Here is a 22,163-nt window from a genome sequence, read left to right as displayed (position 1 = left end):
CTGACTTACTTCTTAATTTCTGGAGGAAAGAGTGTGAAAGAGGGTTTGGTTTGGAGAAAGTGTCTGCTGACCTTCTCTCCTTCATTGTGATGGGGTTGCAGGCCTGGGAATCTTCCACCCTGAAGCCCACGGAGCCAGGTTCCTCCATGACCTGAGCTCAGGGATTTCAGGGCATACTCTCTGGGGGGTCTTTGCATCTGAAATCCACTTCTCTGTGGCCCCAAGAACCCTGATTTGGGGCAGGTTTGAGGAGAGAATGTGAAACTCATGTGTTTATTTAATAGGTGCTGTCAGCCTGTAGAGAAAACCAGAAAGTTTAATTGAAATTCAAGATTTTTGAAGAGTACACACTTTTTAGGGGTACTTGAGAGTTTAATTTTCGAATCCCAAGGGGTCACTTCTTTTGTTGCAGTGTGTAGCCTGGCTTTGCAGGGGAGAAGCACATCTTCCTTGACCCTCTTTCTGTCGAGGGCCTCTGGGTTATGACATGTCATTTCAATATATACGACCATGCAGTAGTTACCTGTGTCCAGCTAGGTAGAGCATGGCTGTCCACAAGGCTGATTGGACTTGGTAAAACGTCTTGGAATTTCTTTCATTATGTGGGTTGTGCTTTAAAAATAGCACATGCATTTGCCTGGACAGGAGTACCAGCCCCGGGGCAGCCTCCCCCTCCCAGGAGTTTGCATTCTGTGCCTTGATGTGCAGGTGCCTTAGTGTGGCTGGTGCGTCAGCCGTGGTCACGCCACCTATTTAATTTCCACAAATTAATTGAGCATGTGTGTTTTGTGAGTGTGAGAAAGAGATGTTACTCCTTTGAATAGATTTACAGGCTAACCTGACACTATGCTGTGTTTGTTTACTATAGTTGCTTAATGGTGTTTTATGCAAGTCAGTGGGGTGGCTGTCAGCAGAACTCTGTCCAGAATAGTAAAGATGTTTCCAGACTGAGGCTGTAAGCAGCCTGCTGCATCCCGTTCACGAATAATTCTGAAAATTTAGAGGCAATCTCAGATTGCTCATTTGAGTTTTCTTCCTGCTCTTCTCAAGGAGGAATTATTTAGAGTTGAAATTTTTAGAAAATGAAAACACTGCTGGAGATTTAAATTATAATGTTAACCTGAGATACAAAACAAACTTACGTGGAGCTGCTTTCTTCGTAAAATTTATAATACCATAAAGCGGCACCAAAGAAAACCCCCTGACAAGAAGTGTTAGTTTTTGAAATTTGTAAGAAAAAAATGGATAAGTGTTTTTAGACACCTTATTTTGTTTTTCAATTGTTTTCACTGAGTGGTGTAAAGGTGTTGTAACTTTATTCTCATTTCTTAGACGTTTTAAAGTTCAAAAATGTGTCCAGGGTAGAACGGAAATCTTGTTGAGGCATTCCCATGTTGGTGGCATCTGGAGTTTGAAATGGGTGGTGGTGGTCATTCTTGGGGAAGGGGCTGGCTTTGGTAAGACTAGAACCCAAGCACCACCTGACTGTACCAGACCCAGCTGGACACACTGTGACAAGTCTTCAAATGCTCAGGATCAGGACAGAACACGTTGCTTTTTTTAAGGTCATGTGTCTTTCAAATCATCGTCCCAGATGGTTTTGGCTTGGTCCTTATGCATGCTAGTGAGGTCGCCGGAGCAGATACTCTGTTTCTCTGTGCACCAAATCTCTGGCTTGAAGGGGCCAGCTGGCTTTCTCGAAACTCCAAGACTGATAAGTCCCAGAGCATGGCTGCGCTCGTGGTCTTCCATTCAGCAAACGTTCATTGAGCGTTTCGTGTGCCAGGAACTATGCCTGTGAAGAAAGTGGGCCTGTCCTGGCCTGTGGAGCATGGCTGTCTAAATGCCCGGTGAGGCTCCCCCATCCACCAGGGCACTTTCTAGAATGAGCTTTCATAGTTTGGGCATCTTCCTACACTCTGCAGATATTTACTGACTTGCCTTCTAGGTGTGGAACAGGAACAAGTCTCCCTCAGGGAGCTGAGGGTCTAGTGAGAACAGAGACCAAGGGCAAGTAAGCCACAGGATGAGAGGTGGTGAGGAAGGAGCTCCACGTGGGGTTGAGACAGAGACAGATATGCATGGGGAGTGACTCAGTAATCTGGAGGGAGGAGCTGGGTGCTGCAAGGCGGCGGCTGGGGGGACGGAGGTAGGAGCTGGCATGGTGGGGCTGAGAGCACAGGTACCAGGGCTGGAGTCAGAGCGCAGAGCTGGGGAACATGGATTTTCCTCCCAGTAGGGTGGAAGCCCTTGAAGGATTTTTAAGAGGAGTGATGGGATCAGATGCATGGTTTTGAAAGCTCACTCTGGCCAATGAGGGAAGAGAGGGTTGCCTGGGAAGAGTGGCCGAGGGGCGGGTGTTACAAAGCTGCCTCCATGGTCCAGGGAGGGAGGGAAGGATGACGTCGACCTTAGCAGGTGCTGGCCGGGGAGGTGGGTGAACAGAAGTGGGAGGTCTGGGAGGTAGAATCTGTCCACTGATATCCATGGGCTGGGTGGGGACATGGAAGAAAGGGAGGAATCAAGGGTGACTAGGTTTCTAGATGGAGAAGCTGAATGGATGGTTTACTGAAATGGGGAAGTTGGTGGAGGAGAGGAAACATCTTGTACGGATGGGAAGGGCTTGGGTAGGGGGAGATGAAGATTTATGAGGGCCTCAAAAGTTACATTCATTGTCTGTACACAGAGAGAGTCACTGTGCAGTCACAGTTTTCTAGTTCTGTTTAGATGCTTGAATTTGAATTAGGAAACTTACTTGGGTCATTTTATCCACTTAATAAATGTAAAAGTAATTAAGTAAGCATGTAGTCTACATCTGGATGCAGGACACTATTCAAGGCACTGGGGTCTGTGGGCAGATGTGATCACTGGCCTCAGAAAACTTTTCATCTAATTGGAAAGGCAAAGTGCAGCTACATGAAACCAGCAAGTAATTACCACTTGTAATCATCTAGAAAATTCTAAAGTACATGAAGTAGGATGGACTGTATGTGATGTCGAGAGAACACACACACAGGAGAGTTTGGGGCACATTCATTACGTCAGAAGGGTCTCTTGGAGCAGCTGAGTCATAAACTAGACTGAAGGAAATGTCAGCTCATATGGAGGACCAGAAGGTTAAGACACTTGAGTGAGGGGTGGGGAAATGCATGAATAAAGCCAGAGGAGGGGGACAAGCAGATGGGAGGGAAGCAGTGATGAAAACAATAGTAATAACTGTCAGTTAGTGAATGCATATAAATACCCAGCACTTTGGTGGGAGCTGTACCACCATTATCTTGTAAATCTTAAAGTCATGCTGCAAGATGTGTCCCGCTTTGACACATAGGAAAAACAAGGATTAGAGAAATAAATTATCCAGGATCATGTAACTCACGGTTTGTACAACAAGGATTCCAGTCTTGCTCCTTTGTGGCTTCATCCCTTCCTGATGAGAAGAGGGGCCATGGAGGAAACTGAGGGAAGAGATGAAGATGGGTACCCGTGCAGGAGGAAGGGCCAGCCGCCCCATCGCTGGGGCTGCCTAGAGCTAGTTTGAGGAGATTTTGATTTTGGAGTTGATTCAGTGAGTAATTTGAAAACTTCCAGTTTCTAAAGCAGCACAATGAAACAACGACCATGTGACCAATAACATCCATATAGATAGAGTGGTAAAAATACAGGCTGGAGGATCACCCAGGTGATTGCAGGACAGCCTCATTAATGTTGATACGTCTGCAGTAAAGTTGAGCATGAGACAAGGATGTTTCCTTGAGCGTTGTCACTTGAAGTTCTTCTGTAAGAGATAGCCGATTCGATTAGATAAGGAAATAAGAGGTATAATGTAGTGGAAAGAAAGAGGCAAAATTATCATTATTTGCCAAAGATGTGATTGTCTGTCTTTTTCCAGGAAGAGAATGAAAACTCATGAGAACTGAAACTGTTTGAGATGATAGACGAGATATCTCAGATGGCTAATGTTTAAAATGGTTTAAAAATGTTTTTAAAAAGTTTCCTTAATATATGACCAATGAAAAATATAATAAAAATTATCCAAAAATTTAACCCAATACCTAAATAATTTATGCCCAGGAAAAACTTCAAAGATGTGTTCAATACTTCAAGGGAAAACAAGTATAAAGCCTACTAAGGGCTATAAAAGCAAGTTTGAATAAATGGAGAATTATACCAAGTATCTAGATAGAAAATCCAATATAGCAAAGATGTCAATTCTCTCCAAAATTAATCCATAATTTTAACAGAATTCCAGGTGAATTACAACATGATTTGGGGGGGGGATTTTCAAAATAATTCTTGAGTTCATCTGAAAGAACAAAAAAACTATGAGCATATTTGGAACAACTCTGAGAAGTAGGTAATGAGGGATGGGAGGAGGGGGGCATTTTTGTTTTAAAATGATTAAGTTATTAATTTAATTATAATGAAAGCTGTGCGGTTCTGCTTCCAGGAGAGACAAAAAAGTTAATGACAGAATAAGACCTGAGAATATATAAGAATTTAATTTATGATAAACTCAGATAGGTTTGTGATAAACTTACATCAAATCTTGATCAATTAAAATTTTGATTTAAATAAAGGAAAACATAAAAGCAATAGAAAAGTAGCAGTAACTATTTACATAATATTGGGTGAAGAAGGCACTTGCAAACATTACATGAAAACCAGAAAATCTGTACATTTTACTACATGAAGTTTAAAATTTGTGTAAAAACAAACACTCAACGTTAAAGACAGCAAAGATGGAAAGGTTCTTACAAGATACTTGTTAGACAAAGATTAACATCCTGAGAACAGTAAGCCAAAAACATTCACTTAGAAAAACAAGTATGTATGAATATGTGGGGGCCAGTCCACACACGCAAAAAAAAAAGACAAATGGTTAGTAAACATGAGAGAAACTGGTTAACCTCATTAATAATCAAAGAAAGGAGAAAGAGAGCCCATTTTTCACCTGTTAGATCAATGGGTAACCATGCAATCATAACCCCTGTCGAGGGTCTGAGGAGGCAGGCACTGTGCACACTGCTCCTGGGTAGGTATGACTGCTTTGGTGAGCCTTCAGCAATGTCGATCAAAAGTCCTAAGAAAAAACAAAAAATCGAAAACCTCTCCTTGATCCAAATGTTCCATTCTAGGAATTTATCCTAAGAAAATACCGTAATTCAACAAGTGAAAAGTGAGATATAGACGAGGCTTTTCACCGAAGCTTTGTTTATCATAGTAAACATATCCAGACATTCCATGTGCCTGTCCAGTGTTTAAAGTGTCAGCTGCAGAGCAACACAGTGTGACCTCCTCCTTAGTTTCACCCACCTTTCTACCCTGGTGCCCGCACAGTTGTGCCCGCCCTCCTTCCCGGGGCCCAGCCCTGAGCCTGCCCGCTACAGGTCTCTGTAACCCTGCTTTGGCGGGCCCTTCAGTGACAGTCACTGCCTGCTGTCTCCGCCGAGTGCATGGGGCTGGCACGCCTGCGGTGCCTGCCCTCCCGTCTTCCACCCAAATTTCTCCACACCTGCCTCCTAGAAGCTGCCCCGTTTATCACCCTGCAGTCCTGGCCCACTCCCCTAGTCTTTTCCCACTTTCTGTCTGAACCCGAAGATGGATGGGGTGGGCAGAAATCAGGCAGGTGTGAGGCCAGTAGATCCAGGAGAGGTTAGGGTCGGGGGAGGTGGTGAGGTAGGAGGAGCAGAGCGGCAGGGCCAGGCATCCCCTGGGGGGGTGTCCTAAGGATCCTGCAGCAGCTGTGGCTGTGGTCCTGGTGAGGGTGCTGCCTCCCACTCTGCACTTCAAATTCTTATTGCCCCCTCAGACAATACCCCTGTTTGTCACCTGGGCCACACTGCCACCCTTAGGGGGATGTGCCAATCTGCAGGGGTAGGGGGGCATGCAAATAAAAGGAGCACAGAAGGGCCCATCAGGGTCTCCTCTTGGTGAGAGTTTATCTTTTGGTGAAGGTAGAGCCCACATTAGGAGCTTTTTCCTTATTCTTCTCAGAGTCTAGTGCAGGAAATGCATTCATTCTCCGCTCCGACTGTCCACCCCCGCCCCCCTCTCCACCAGCACTGGCGCCTGGCTTTGCATACAATGGGTGCTCAATGCATATTTATGGGGTGAGTGATTGGACTAGGTCAGTGTCCCTGGAAATGGAAAGAAAGGAGAAGACGGTGAGGCTTTGTAAATGGAAAAACTGTGGGACTTGAATACACTTGTAATGAGAGCATAAAGGTTTCCTCCTTTACTTTTTAAAATCAACTTCTGTGAATGAGCTGAATGTGAATTTCCATATTAAAATGTAATTTGCTCAACTCAGAAATCAAAGGGGCAGATCAGCCATTTGGGAGGGGAATCCCCACTCAAGTCTAGCATCAGGGGTGCTTTATTGACAAGTGGCCTTGGCTGTCACCCCACTAACAGCTCTGGCTCTAGAAACCAGCAAATCAAAGGGAATTGGAACGGATGTGGGATGGGTTGAGAGTGACTGTAATGATAGCGTCTGCAAGTGGCAAGCATATCAATTGTAATCCTGAGGACTCGTTATTTTGATTATTGAATTATCTCTTGTGCTGATTTGCCACTTTCGGAAGTGCTCAGAGCTCCCCACTTCAGCAACTGCTGGGGCTCCCCAGTTTCTAGCACAGGGGCTGGCTCGCAGGAGCCAGAGCACACCCCACTGCCAGAATCACCTTCCCCTTGACCGCAGTACCAGCCACTGTAGTCTGAGCACTAGGCCAAGTGTCACCTCACTTATTCCCTCTAGGCAGGCACAAGGATTATCCCCACTTCATGGGGGAAGAAACCCAGCCCCTCCCTTATCCCCTCTCCACCCACCTCGGTCTAAAACCACCAGCACCTCCTTCCTAAGTGCAGGTCTCCCCGCACCGGCTCTGGGGCCAGGTGGAGCCTTTCCCTATTCAAGTCCCATCTGTCACCTCCCTGCTCAGAACCAGCAGCGGCTCCCGCATGAGAGGTACTGGGTCGCATCTGGACCATCTCCTCTCCCGGGTCCTGCCTGCCCCTGCCCTCGCTCTGAGGTCCAGCCGCCCGGCCCTTCTTTCACTCCAGAAACCTTGGTGCCACTTTCCACCTGCGGGCTTTGACTGCCTGTCCCCTGCTCTCACTTCCTGGGGGAGGCACAGCCAGTTCTAGAATTGGGGGAATGAGCTTAGGGGCGGATTCTGCTCTTGGGTGGAGGGGGCAGCTGACACAGGAAAGGAGGAGCCGGTCTTTACCATTTAATGCATTTGCCGAGTGTCTGGGATACGACAGGCCCTGCGCCAGCTGCTGGGAATGTCATGGTGAACCCAGCAAAGTCCTCGCTCTCGTGTAGCCTAGGACAACAGGGAAATAAATTCAGGACAGGATAGGTGCCAGGAGTGAAGGAAAATAATGCAGGTGAGGTGCTTCCGGGTAGGGAGTCCGGAGTGGGGCATCTCCCCTCAGATGAGCAAGAAAAGGCCTGTAGGAGGGAGGCCTTGAGTAGGGACCTACATGGAATGAGGGAGGGCTCTGGGCAGGGAGCGTGGTTAAAATCAAGGCCTGGAATGTTCTCGGAGCAGCAAGGAGGCAGTGGAAGGCCGGGTGGGCAGTGGGAAGACATAAGGACATGAAGGCTGGATAGAGTCCTGTGGGTCAGAGTTACAGTCTGGGATTTTATTCTGAGTGGGATAGGAAGCCATTGGAGGATTTTAAGCAGAGGAGTTACCTTGTAGGTTTTAAAGTTTCCCCTGGCACTTGACAGGGTGGAGACGGGGAGGCTTGAGGTCTGTTGCAGTAGTCCAGGCAAAGATGGCGGTGCTTGGACCAGGCCATGTCGGCCGATGTGGGGGGTGGTCCATGTGAGATGTGGTTTGGAGGTGGGGCCCCCAGGCTTTGCTGGGGGATTGGATGTAGGCGTGAGAGGACTCACGGAGGAGAGGAACTGCAGGTCGCTGATGGTTTGATGGGGAATTTTATTCCATGCCTTCCGCCTGTGACTCGGGCCTTCTTGGACACAGCGCTCAGCCCCCAGTGCCATGTGCCTCCCGTCTGGTCACTCCCTTGGTTTGGGAGTGACCAGAAAGAACAGAAAGAAACATCCCTTTCCTCAGGGCACTTCTGTCAGTGTTTACGTCTCCCTTAATTAGTGTGAGCGCTCCACTGTTTCTCTTACCAAACCAAGCTGCTGCGTCAGAGCTGAGCTCTGCCTCCCCCTCTTCCCCCGCTTCCCCCTCCTCCCCCTCTTCCCTCTCATCCTCCTACTCTTCCTCTTCCTCCTCCTCCTTCAGTGTCTGGCTTTCTATCTCTGGAGCCTGGCCCAGTGTTTGGCATGTAGTACATTTGCAACAAATGCCTGAATGAATGAATAGATGAATGAGGCTTAGAGAGATGAAACTTGCCCACTTTGTGGTGGTGGTGAGGGTCTTCTGACACCACTCTTCCCCCCAGGGAGCTCTCTTCCCTCTCCCTGAACCCCCCCCCCCCAGGATGGTGTTAGGGGCAGCATCTGCAGTGGGATCTCCAAACGCTGTGGGCAGGTGGGCATTGGTCTTTGCCCGTCACTTCAGTCCTCTCACAAAGGTGCGTGCTCGCTTCCTGCCTCTCCCTGCTCCTCCCCTTCCCCTGCCTCCCACTCCCTCCCCCTCCTTCTCCCTGCCTCCACAGGTCACCCTCTGGAACACCCAAAACCTCCTGATGGAAGTGTTTGTTTCCATGTGTCGCCCTGTGACGTGTGATCCCTTCCATGAGGAAATTTGCCAAATGCACTCTGCGTCCCATCAGGCTTGTAGTCTAAATTAGACCTTCCAGCTGTGTTTGGATTTCAAGCATATGCATGGAAACTTCTATTCCCTTTGCTCCCTCCTCTGTGAGCAGCCGCCATGTAGGGGACAGAAGGCGGGTCCCTGAAGCCTTGGGGCACTGACCTCTCCTCGGAGGCCCAACAGCCCCCTGGGGGAAATGGACAGTGTGGGGACTGGCACCCTGCCCCCACAGGGGCCTGCTCAGGTCAAGAGAGAATGAAAGTCAGGCCTGTGACCCTGCCTGGGGCTCTGCGGGGCCATCAGAACACACGGAAGAGGGAGCTCTGTTCCAGGTGCCTTGGTGATACCACCCTCTCCTGCAGCTGATGGATTCAGAGCTCCCTGAAGGGCACCAATCAAACCTATTTTCTGGGGAGAATAGTCAACCATATAGAAGCCTCTGCCCCCCCAGCACAGACCTGCCACTGTGAGAGAGCAGAAAAGCTAGAGCTGCGGACGTGACCCTGGGACCAGGGGCACTGCCTGGAGTTCCGAGTGGGCTCAGCTCTGGAAATTTGTGGAGTTCTGCCAGGGAGCTTCCCTTCTAATTCAGTGATGCTGTCCTGGTGGTCCTGGGCGTTTGGGGTGCAGAAGCCTCTCCTGGGAGACAGCCACTGGACGTCCACAGCCCCAGATCCGGCCATCTGGTCTGGCCAGTAGGCTGCACTTGGTGAGACGCCCTGTCCTGGAGCTGGCGAGCCTTCAGAAGCTGTCCCGTCCCCAAGCGGCTGCAGCAGCTCCTCTTACTGGAGTGCAGCCTGCAGTTCCCACCATCCGCCCACCACAGCAGCGCCCTTAGGTGTCAGCTCTAAGGCCGGAAAAGAGCGGACTCAGAGGGACCTGGTTCTGAGCACCCTTGTTTGTAAAGACGTGTGTGCCCACGGGAGCTCAGCAGGGTGCTGGCCTGGCCACTGGCTCTCCAGCAGCTGCAGACACTTCCTCAGTTGCTTCAGCTCTAAAACAAGCCAGTTGGGCCTGATCATTTCTAAGGTACCTTCAAGTCCCTAAATCTTTGAAAGGCCAGGGTTTGCAGGAGGTCACTCGCATGCTCTTTGTGAGGTGCTGGGTCCTGGCCACCACTTGTTCCACAGAAGGTGGGAGACACCAGGTCCCTGGATGCTTGTCCCCTCCCTCACCTGTCCTTCACCCTCTGACCCCCTCCTCTGCCCCTACCCTCTTTGGAGGTGCTGTGGGTCTCTGTGTAGACATCCTGATGGCAGTTACAACAGTAATACAAACCCATCCTCTCATCCGAATCTTTCAATCTGGAGGAGCATGCAGGGCATTTGTTACTATTTTCATTTGAAGGATGATGATCTGAGGTGTAGACAGGGCAGCCAGCAAACAACATGTGGACTGGAATCCAGGGCTCCTGAAGTCCTTTCCAAATCCACACAAGAGGCCCACCACTGTAGGCAGATTTTTATAAAGAGGAGCATAACTTCCTTTCCTTGGAAATTGTGGCTCTTTTGAAAACACCCATTCTCGCAAGATCTTCCATTGCAATGCAGTTTGCTTTGTTTCATTAAGGAAGTTCAGAAGGTAATAACTTTTTGAAAAAATCTAATAAATTTGAAGAGAGAAAATGTTAAATTGCATTTTGTAGGCTCTAAGCTCTCAAATCTATTTCATTTCCTGAATGCATAATCTCAAATGCATTTTATATCCTGAATACATATCTTGCTTTTAAATAATACCAGGACAGCCAAACCAATAGGCAGGTGATAACATGCTCACTGACAACCTGAAAGTTTCTCCTTGTCTTCCTGGCCACAAAAACCCTGAATTTCCCTATTTCATGTTTCCCTAGAAATAACCTAACTTGGAATTGGTATCTTGACTCTTCTCTGCAGCTGTGTTACACTGCTAAGTGGGGCTAAGGCCTCCAAGGGTGCCTCTTTGGGTTTGTTTTCCTTTCCTTTTAAAATGGATGTAGGAAAAATGTACCCCAAAGGGACTGAGAGTTTTTGCAAACACCCCACCACCCTGTTCAAAACTTCCATTTGTAGATTTCTTTCCAAGCACCACAGAGATGCAAACTTCTATATTTTGGAGCATTTAAATAAGCTCTAATTTTGTTGTCCTAGGTAACTATGAGAGTTTTTAAAAAGCAATCTAAAATTGGAACAGAGTAGACACTTCCTCCTGTTTCATTTGTTTAACAAATGTTTGTGATGTGCGAGCACCGAGGTGTTCAGAGGAGGAGGTGCAGGGGAGGGGTCCTCTGGGGGGATGCAGGATTTTATCAAGAGGAGAAGGCAGAAATGAATGGAGTTAATAAAAGGTGGGGAAGGAGGACAGTGCAAACATCTGGGGAAATGCTGAGAAGTCTGGGTTCATGATTGCAGCTTAATTATGAGGGTAATTCCGGAAAGCAGACTGGGGTGTAAAGAAAGCCAAGGAGTCTGCACCTTCCCTGGCAGCGGGGACAGGTGGAGGTTTTGGAAGAACAAGAGAGTAATATCCAACATGTGCATTAGTGAGAGAAATATGGTCCTGAAGCCTGAACCTTGCCCAGGACCTGAGTTTTCTACTGCCAGGACCAGCCTTGAGGGAGAGGGAGAGGGAGAGAGAGAGGGGTCCGTGGGACTGAACCAGCCATAAGGGGCTGCTGCAGTTAAGTAACCAGGAGTGTGGTGGAGAAGAGAGGAGATAACGGAGGGGAAGGCTGACCAGGAGAGGACGGGACGGATGGTGAGCAGCAAGGCTCTAACCGGGTGTGGAGGCAAGGTGAGGCCACTGTAAGGCACAGGTCTATTTGAGCGTGCAGACCTCAGACTGCAGACACCCGCAGTGTGCTCACTAACCCTGGGGCCTCCTAGGACAGAGACCACCTCGGTGCTGCCTTCGGGCCGCTGGCCCCTGCTTCCGTGCTGGCCCTGGTGGCGCTCAGCTCACGGTGCTGGCTGGGCTCTCCTCTAATTGATGCTTGGAGTATCTGCGGTGGTGGTGTAGGCAGCATGGAGGCTCCCGGGGCCACAGGCTCCCGGGGCCTCCAGCACGTCCTCCTTGTGTTGTGCCTGAGTCTGTTTGGGCTGCTGTAACAAAAATACCATAGACTAGGGGAGCTTACAAACAGCAGAAACCTATTTCTCCCAGTTCTGGAGGCTGGCAAGTACAAAGTCAAGTCTCTGGCAGATTTGGTGTCTTGTCACTGTCCACTTCCTGCTTCTTTTTGTTGTGTCCTCACATGGCAAGAGCTTGCTGGGGTCTCTTTTATTAGGGCACTAATCCCATTCATGAGGGCTCCATCCTCATGGCCTAATCACCTCCCAAAAGCACTGCCTTCAAATACCATCACATTGGGAGATAGGTTTCAACTCATGAACTTTGAGGGCAGATAGACATGCCATCTACAGCAGGTTAGGTGGTAGACAGGCTTATGGATTGCTAAACTAGATTAAGTTTTCTGAAAAACAGCATTCTATAATTTTAAAGCTGTGTTTTCACCAGGGGGAAAAAAACCCAAAAGAGGTGTCAACATAAAACACTGACAAAAGAGAAGCCTGAATTCTTGTTATTCATTATGAACCATGAATTCAAAAATGTATCTGATGATGGTGAGCTAGACTTTTATATTTTCTTCTTATAAATCTCAAAATATATCTTGACTTAAATTTAAAAAGCTCAAGTTCTCCATAGTCATTTTTGTAGACATGCTTGCAGTGAGTCAACATTCTGTGTCGTTCTACTGCATGTGGAACTCTGGAACCGGCTGAGACAAGTATAAGCTTATGTTTCTTTCCACTGTTTTTTTTTTTTTTTCTTTTTTTAAGGAAGGATCAGAGAACCTTTAAAAATGTTTTTCTCAGAGTGAGCTCTAAGTTTGCATTATTGTTTGTTATCAGCTCTTCATAGTGAACCCACCAGTGGTTAAGTGGCCTCATTTTTAGTTAAGTGTGGCAGGTGGGTGTCCAATAAATGTTTACTGGATGTCTTAATGTGAGCTTGTTTTAGGAAAAAAATGCATTTATTAGCATTATTCAGCAAACTTGCATGAACTCAGCAAATAAAGTAACTAATTTCTTATTATTTAACATCTATAATGGCCCTATGCCAGTAAAGGCTGCATTTGAGAAGACAAAACAAGCTTGGGGCTTTCATCTTGCCTCTTTTTTCTCTCTCTTTCTCTGTAAAAGATAAAAGAATGAAATGCCATTTTGGTTCCCCACCATTCAGGCAGTGTGTGGGTGGAGGGTGTTTTAAACATTCCCACTCATGACTGAAGAGTGCCTATGAAAAGGAGGAAGCTGCCCAGATCCCTGTGGTGCCCGCAGAACTGGAGCTGGTGCAGTCAGGAGGGGCCCGCTTCAGTAAGAAAGCACCAGCAAGCACTTCTCCCAGACCAAAGGTGAGGTCTATCAAAAGCATCTGTGGTCTTCTTGCTTACAAAGCACATCTCTGGGTATCCCTTGTACCAAGTCTACACCATTCAGGGCCAGGAATGCCTGTTCTCCTGATGAAACCAACTTCTTCTCCTGCCTTCTTCTTTTCTGGAGCCAAAAATCACAGACCAGTACCCCACAACTTCTGGGATTCCAGCTCTAGCTCCCTAGTTCTGAGGGGAGGAAGGTCACCCTGAGCACAGTGGCCCCATCAGTCCACCCAGGACTATCCGAGGGCCTGTGTAGGTAGATCTTGTGTGGCTCTTAGGGTATGTGGGTGGAGGAGTTTCATCAAAGGCTGGTCCACTCCTACACTGGAGAGTAAGTCATCCCTCCCATGCTGTCAGGGTTGAATTGTGACCCCCAAAAAGATATATTGAATTCCTAATCTTCTGAACATGATCTTATTTGGAAATAAGATTTTTAACAGCGGTAAATGAAGTCATTAGGTTTAGCTCCAATCCATAATGACTGGTGTCCTTATAAAAAGGGGAAATTTGGACAGAGACACAGACATCCACAGAGGGAAGACCATGTGAAGGCATACACGGTGCTGTAGTCTGAATGTGACCCCCACCCCCAAATGCATATGTTGAAATTCTCTTGCCCAATATGATGGTATTAGAAGGTGGGGCCTTTGGGAGGTGTGTAGGTCATGAAGGTGGAGCCCTCAGGAACAGGATTAGTGCCCTTGTTAAAGAGGGTCCAGAGAGTCCCTAGTTCCTTCCACCACATGAGTTCACAGTGAGAAGATCCCAGCTGTGAACCAGGAAGGGGGCTCTCACCAGAATGTGACCATGCCGGTGCCTTGATCTCGGACTTCCCAGCCTCCAGAACTGTGAGTAGTAAATTTCTGTTGTTCACAAGCTACACAGTTAGTGGGATCTTGTTATAGAAGCAGGAGCAGACTACCATGCAGGGAGAAATGGCCATGTGGCTAAAAATGATGCATCTATAAGCCAGGCAACCCCAAGGATCGTGGGCAAACATGAAGATGAGGCAAAGAAGCTTCCTCCCCTGGAGCTTCAGAGAGAGCATGGCCCTGCCGACACCCTAGTTTGGAATTCTAGTCTCCAGACCTGTCATATAATAAATTTCTGTTGTTTTAAGCCACCCGGTTGGTTGTACTTCATTATGGCAGTTCTAGGAAACTAACAAACATGCCAACTTGCATAAGCATTCAAAGGGCTTCCTTTGACATAGATCACAGAAACCAGACTCATTGTTTCCTTCACCACTTCCTCTTTATCTCTTCTTATCTGCCCTTCTTGTGAACACAGTGACATAAAACGTTTTGTGGGTGTAGAGGTAGGGTAGTGTAACAAAGCAGAAACCCAGAGGCTGTCCTCTCCACTGTGGGTAGGGCGGACTAGGGAAAGGGGAGAAGAGCTGCTGGAAGCCACTGCCATGATGGAGACCAGGCACCAGGGGCCTTGGAGGGTGGAGGCCAGGTGGAGGATGCATGGAAAAAAGCCAAGAGTGTGCTCAGAGTACAGTTGAATAAGGAAGGAGATTTGGGGGTGAAATACAGAATAAATTCATGACTTTGAACTTCAAGACTCTCTGGTTTTGAAAATTATCCCATGCTTTGGAGAATGTGACAAACTGTAATGCTGAGAGTGGGAATGAATTTCCATTTTAGAAACAATTGTGGGTTCCATTGCCAACATGATTAACTTCAGGAATTGGAAAAGGTGGGAGCATGAAAGGTATAAATTTGAAAACATGGTAGGACTTTGGCATTTGTGGGTTAGGATTAAGAGTTTTTACCATTGTGTGACTATTCCCCAAGTGGAAGTGGGTCTAATGACACTACTTCATGTGTGGTGTGGTCAGGATTATGGGTGTAATTCACAATGTGAATCGCAAGAGAAAGAGTTAGGTTCCAAAGGGCCTCCAGCGGCCCTAGACTCTATCACATTTATAGGAGTTCTTGAATTTGGGGATTTGACCATTTGGGATTTGTGACGATCTCATGATGGTACTTTCAGAAGGCAATAGCCAAGGAGAAACAGTGTCTGTGGGCAATACTGTTCATGAATTTGGGGATCAGAGAATTAGTGCCAGCTTGCAACTGCCCCCCTCATTCAGCAGATGAGGAATCTGAATCCCAGTAACCCTCCAACAGTTGTACTGAAGATACTGAATCAGAACCAGAATCCATTTTTATATGGCTCTTTCTATCATCCCAATTAACAAACATTTTAAAGTAATAACCATATGGCCAGCACTGTGAGACATAACTTTCTTCTCACAGCCTGTAACCTAATCAAAGAGGCAAAGCCAATCTCCCTGCCTTTGATGAAGACAGTAAGAGCAAGAAAAGGCAGGAGGGCCTTCAGTAGATCCCTTATGCCAGAAAACTCAGAAAACTAGCCTTTTCTTCATCTGTATCCTGAAATAATGACATTTGTCTTGTCTCCTGGACTAGTGACATGGAAAAGCTTTGAAAGCTATAAAGTGCTGTGAAATGCACTATTATTGGAGAAGTGTTAGCAATAAAGAATTCAGAGAAGTAGAGGACTGGTGTGGATTGAGTGCAGCCTCTGTAGTGGGTATAATTTTGACCAAAGGCATTTGTGGCTGAGGAGGGTGTCCAGGATGAAGGGACATGCGCAGAGGTCGGAAAGTGTGAATTGGGGAGTTTTTTGATCAGCTGATCAGTTTGGCTGGGATGGGGAGTTACTGGCCTTTTCCAGCCAATATCTGAGGTCAAGTCCAAATCAGAGTGACTCAAGGGATTTGGTACAGAAAAGCACCATTGTAGATAGTCATCTTTGCACAGATTATTATTTTTTATTTGTGACAGGTCTAAGGCACATTATCTCTGGAATCTCTTAGCAAATGTCTGCCCCGCTGAGCAGGGAGAAAAAGCATTTTACTGAAACAGATGTTAGCACTTTATTCATCCTCCCTCTTGTCCTCCTTTGTTTATTTCTTTTGCGTGTATAAAAGTTAAAATAAAAAAGTAGAAAATTCAAATCAAGGTGGTAGTATATGCAAAGAGTCTGTCAATTTAAATTTGGGACTTTGTTAATAGATTAAAGGTACCCATCGCTTCTATCTGTGTTTACTTTGCATTGACTTCAATGGCTGTTCTGTAGGGATAGCCGAGCAGATTTTGACCCCATATGCTCAATGTTAATTCGATTCATATGGGTTCTTAATAGCTTTGGTAATGTGGAACTGTGTTTGACACTGTTTTTGTTTGTGGTTAGATGATGTATTCAGTTCTGAAAACTTGGGGAGGAAAAAAACCAAACAGAAAATGCTGACAACCTGCCTGACTTTAATCCCATTCACCTTCTGCAGCTCATAAATCTTTCACAGCTAAACTTCCCCTGGGGGTCAGAGAACACTTTTGGTGTGCGGGCACTGCTATGGTGTCCTTTGCCAAAGAGCAGCATTTGGTTTGAACCCATCAGTCCAGACTGAGCTCACCAGAGTCTTTAGTTACTGACCTTCCTTAAGGATGTCTGTAAGGATGGCTCACGGAATGAGGGTGGCAGGAAGCCTGCGTACCATGTCGCATGATGGACTAGTTTTTGCCACTTGGAGTATCATAAGCATACAAACGAGCACCTGCTTATAATAATGGTATAATATAATATTTAAGAAACACAGATTTACTTGAATTTGCAACTCTTAGGTCTTCAGCTTTTAGGAAAGCAATAGATTCATTCATTCAACACATACTTAGTGAGGACTGGGCGTTGTTCTAGGACAATGTGCTAGCAATGGAGAAGACAAAGTCTCTGCTTTCAATGGGCTTCCATTCTCGTAGGGGTAAGAGTAAGCAAATCCATGAATGAATGTGTAATGTAATATCACACGATAATTATGACTGTTAGGAGAAAATTACAAAGGGGAAGACAGTAGACCATGACTTGGGGAGGCTAGGCTTTCGAATGGAATAGTCAGGGAAGGCATCTTCGAAGAGGTGACACTGAGCAGAAATATGAAAGAAGTGAGAGATCCCAACTTTTGCTTATCAGGGGGGAGGGCATTCTAGGGAAGGGGACAGCTGGTGCGGAGGCCCTGAGTGGGATGAAGTTGGCCTATCTGAGGAACAGTTGAGAAGGTCACTGTGACCGGAGTGCATTGAATGAAGAAGAAAGTAATAAAAAATGGGGCCAGAGAAATAGCCAGGAGCCTGATCAGGGAGGGCCTTATAGACCGTGGTGAGGATATTAGATTTTGTTCTGATTGTAATGGAAAGACCATTTTTAAAAAAATCACTCTAGCAGCTACATGGAGAGTGGAGCATAGGGGAGCAGGAGAGGAAACAGGGAAGGGCAGACACTATTGCAAGATTCCAGAGGTGAGAAGAGGGTGGACTTGACCTGGGCTGGTGGCGGAGGACACAGGGAGTAACTGAGATGAGGAGTACTTTGATGGTTGACACGATTTGTTGCTGGGTGAATGTGGGGTGTGGTTATCAGGGTAACAGCTTTAGTCTTATTCTCCAGTTGGTGATGCCCATGGGTGACCGTCCTAAACCCCTACCCCATCTCCCCAGAGTGAATATGATTCCTGGCAGCTGAGTTCATGGCCCCTCCACATAGGTAAAGAATGATCAAAAGCCTTAGATGACTTTCAAAATTGTAAATAAAAGTTTAACTTAAATGTGGTATGTTTTCAGTGAAGAAAAGAGTAACGATTTTGCTTGCTTTGTTATCACCTTTTAAAAACCTTTCCTTAGCAACCTTTCAAAACCACAGCAGATGTTCCTTAGAAAAATAAAGTAAATTGCAATTTCCAGGAAGAAGAGACCCATTATGGTGGGCTCATTAAGAAGTTCATTATTTAGTGTATTGGAAAGATGGAGTTTAATTTATAGTTTCTTCTGCTGGATAAGAATCTTAGACAGAATCAGGACAGTTAATGGTGAAAAGAAAGCAAGTAATGAAAATGCAGATTTTTCTCTCCTCAGTTCTGGCATTTGAGGTTTTAAATCTCAACTCAGGGTTGGGTGGACTCATTTTGAATTTCCTGTTTCCTTTTCTTTTGTTCTGTTATTATTTCTTCCTTCCTCCAAGGCTGATTATCAGATTTTTCCCCTGCAAAAAATAATTCAACATTCGTTACATGGTTTCTAAATTTTTCTAAGACAACTATGCTATTGCTTTAGGATACTTTTGTTTAAAAATGTGCAAGATTGATGATGTTGGGGGTGTTAACCATTTCTTGATCTTTTTCTGAATAAATAATCATCCCAGGAATCTGTTCTACTCTAAATTAGCTGACCATTGAATATTTTCCTGTTCTTTAAGATTGCATTTACAGCCTGTGATTAGGTATATTTCATTGCACTGAAACTTAAATGCTGATATTAAAATGGTGTCAACTCTTGGTTTGTATCTGTGAACATGCAGAGTTCAGGTTCAGAGTGGTCCTGCATGGCCAAAGCCAATATTGTTTTATTTTGGGAAGCATGGACAAGACCAGCCCCCTGGTCGCACATCGTGGATTCAGCCCTTTATGGTTCATGGTGCTCATAGCTTTGCCTCCAGCAGAGTATCAGTGGTTGACTTTAATGATGAATCTGATTTGATAACAAGATTGTCACTCTTTGGCTGATATACATGTTGTGCAGATTCTCCTTTATTCATAAGAATACAATTTAATAATGTTTTACTTCTCCCAAAGAGGAACAAATTTCTAGACCCCTTTGGACACAGGACTCTGCTCTGGGCTGGAAGGAATTCTGAGGCTAAGACTCAGCTTTTGACCACACCTGACCACCGTGAACACAGGGCACTCCTGCACGTCAGTCGTTAACAACAGTGGCTCCCAGTTATAACCACTTGGTATATGCTGTAATCCACCCAACCATCTGGCAATGTTGTTCTTGAAACAGAACTGAGACTCAGAGAGAGTAAATGGCTCTCTCAGGGCCCCCAGCAGTGACCAGCAGGACCAGCGTCCGAAACTGGTGGGTAGGAGGCTGCAAAGTAAAAGACAGAGTAACGCTTTCCTTTGGGATATATACGCCCTAGAAGGGAAGACCAAGAGGTAATTATATGAAACTTCAAGAAGACCATGACTGAATATGGGCTCCCGCTTCACATAAATGCTGAGAGAGAGTGGATAAGAACAGCTGTCAGACTTCGGTGGCATTAGCCAGCTCTTTGGGGAGATAACTTGAGTGGAATTTAATTAATAACCACTGTTCTGAATGATTCTTTTCAGGAGGTTTTAGAGCCTGCCTTTGTAAGAAAGCTTGTGCTCAGCATCCTAGGTTTCTGAGTATCATCCCTGCACCTGACCCCTCCTCCCGTCAGTCACCCCTCCCCTAACATGCTGACACTAGAAAATCAGTCCATCTACATGCTTCCACCTTTCGCTGTTGGCCAGCTCTCTACAGCTGTCAGAAATGCCATTCACGGCTCATGGTTTTCTGTTGGTTTTGTTTGTTTGTTTTTAAACCGCATAACTTGTATCAGGATGCTTTTGGTTGAAGTAATAGAAAGCCAGGTTCGGACTGACTTAAGCAACAGGAACACTTACTGGTTTATATAAATTGGCAGCCAGAGACAGAGTGAGTCAATGTTGATTCATCTGGCAGTTCAGCAGTGTGATTAAGGACCCAGGCTGTTTCTGTTTGTCTGTTCTGCTTCCACACGGACAGCTTTATTCTGTGATTGGTTCTCTTTGTGGGCGCAGGATGGCTGCTGGAAGCAGGTGGACTCACATGCCTCCTCTTCCACGTCTAGTGTCATATAGATCCTGGCTTCACATTGTGGCTTATAAGGGTTAGGAAGGATTTTCCCAGAAACCTCCAGTAGTTCTCACTTTGTATCTCTTTAGACAGACTGATTTCACATCTCCATGGCTGAACCAATTAATGGCAAGAGGGGTAGGATGCCCTTAGACCGTGTGTGCCTACCTTTTGAGCTGAGCTCAAATCCTCCGGCCACAGACTGCTGCTTGGAGGGACAGAGTTGACCAAGGGCAGCATCAACAAGGTCCATTGCAGAGACTCAGAGCCACTGGTGTTTTCTGATGTATCCTATTTTCCATCCTCGCAGGCAGGATTTGGGGCTGATGAATAGTTTGATATGCAGTGCTACAAAATGAATTGCTTAAAATTATTAGGAGCCAGGTGGCAGGTAATCTATAAACATCAAAACATGTGCAGCCTCATTAGCAATCAGGGAAATGTAAATTAGGGTCATGACATACTATTTTACTCCCACTAAATTGGCAAAAATTAAGATATCTGACAATACAAAGTGCTGACAATGATGTGTGTGGGGAAACAGGACCTCTCATGTACTGCTAGTGGGAGTGTCATCTGGTACAACCACTTTGGAACAAAGTTTGTATTATCTTGTAAACAAAACATGCATATACCCGTTGACTTAACAAAGGTATGTATACATTTATAGGTATATATACTAGAAAAACTTTTGTAATTTCATCAAGAGACATGTTTGAGAATGTTCATTACAGTACTACTTATAATAGCAAAAAAAGTTGGGAACAATCTAAATGTCCCAGAACAGGAGAACAAATGAATGCATTATGGTATAGTCATGCAAAGGACTATTATACAGCAGTGAAAATGAAGAAACTACAGCTGCATGCAGCAACATGATGTATCTTAAAAACCTATTGTTCAGTTAAAAAAGCAAGTTGTCAAAGACTACATATAGTGAAATACGATGTTTATAAAACTCAAAAGCAGTGTACTATTAGGATACATCCATGTGCAGTAAAACTGCATTTAAAGGCAAGGGTGGTTATCTAGGAGGGGTAGCTGGGAAGGTGGGATCCGGGAAGAGCACCAAGTTATCCCCAGTGGCGTTGATAATGAGATCTAATCTTTAGTTAGGTGATAGAGTCTGGGGTGTTTGTTTTATTTGGGGCTTTATAACTTCTATCCATCATGTTATGTTTCAATATGTCAAATGTTACATATTAATTTCTAAAGTATAGGCTTCTGAGCTCTTAAGCAAATGTGATTGGTTGCAGTAGAGTGACAAAGTAATGAGATTCTTGCAGAAGGAAGCCATGTCTCATGAATCAGTTAATATTCCCAAAAGGAACAAGTCATCATGCAGTTGAGAAGTCTTTGACTAAAGGCTCTGTCTTAAGTTATTAAAACCCTGACATCATTGTGGGGTTTTCTTTCGTGGATTGGGAGGCAGGGATCAGAAGTAAAAAACAGATAAATACGTTTTTTAAAAAGAGGAATTAAATGAGCCTTCCTCTATGTGCAGAAATGTAAGCTTTTTGCTTCTGTGGTGGCCAACGTTTGCCTTGTAGCATATTTTTAATGGGTGATTTGGGAGAGGAACGCACAGGGAGGAGAATCCCGTGGTCGGAGGGAGTGCGGAGTGCAGCCTGGCGAGACCCTGAGCAAATGCGGTTTAAGCTCAAGTCCAGGGCCTGTTCGGCTCAGAAATGGGGCACGTGAGCTGCAGTGCGGATGGCACACCTGTGTGGTGATTCCCACTTCTCATTAAATTCCCGCCCTGGGCATTGAGGCTGGTGGGAAAACACTGTCACTCCTGGGGTGAAGGCTCTTGCCAACATAGCCTCTCCTAGGATATTCTGTCACAGACTCTCTTAATGCTTAAATGATAAGGTCTGTTCCTCGTGAAGGCGAGGCTTCTGGTGTCTTTCACTCGATTCAGCCCAGTCTTTCAGTCTGCTCTAGAAGCTTCCCACATCTCACTCAGGACGTAGACCAAGCCTTTGTTTGAATCCCTGTCTCACCACCAGCGACTACACTGGACAAGCGTGATTTTTGTCAGCCTTTCTCTCAGTGTCCCCATGAGTAAAATGAAAGGGTTCAACTAGATGACGTCCCTTTTTTTTAAAACCAGGAGAAAAATCAAAGTTTAATAGCATGTATACATGGAAAGACCTGGAAAAACCAAGTAACTAGATGAGTTCTGAGGTCTCTTCCAAATTCAACCTTCTGTGACTGTAGGAATCCCTTTGTAAGAAGTCACAGTCCTCCCCACATCTCCCAGAGTCGGCGCGAGGCTCA

The 22,163-nt window shown here is 45.9% G+C and overlaps 1 protein-coding gene across 2 annotated transcripts in view; it reads left to right on the top strand.

Annotated features, from left to right (window-relative positions):
* Positions 1-22,163, top strand: part of ZDHHC14 (zinc finger DHHC-type palmitoyltransferase 14) — a 243,711-nt gene that overhangs the window by 90,181 nt on the left and 131,367 nt on the right. The gene's annotated exons all lie outside the window — the stretch shown is intronic.

The sequence above is a fragment of the Camelus dromedarius genome, chromosome 6 (assembly GCF_036321535.1).
Source record: "Camelus dromedarius isolate mCamDro1 chromosome 6, mCamDro1.pat, whole genome shotgun sequence".
NCBI lineage: Eukaryota > Metazoa > Chordata > Mammalia > Artiodactyla > Camelidae > Camelus > Camelus dromedarius.
Note: the sequence above shows the minus strand (reverse complement) of the source record. Positions and strands in the feature narration are given on the sequence as shown.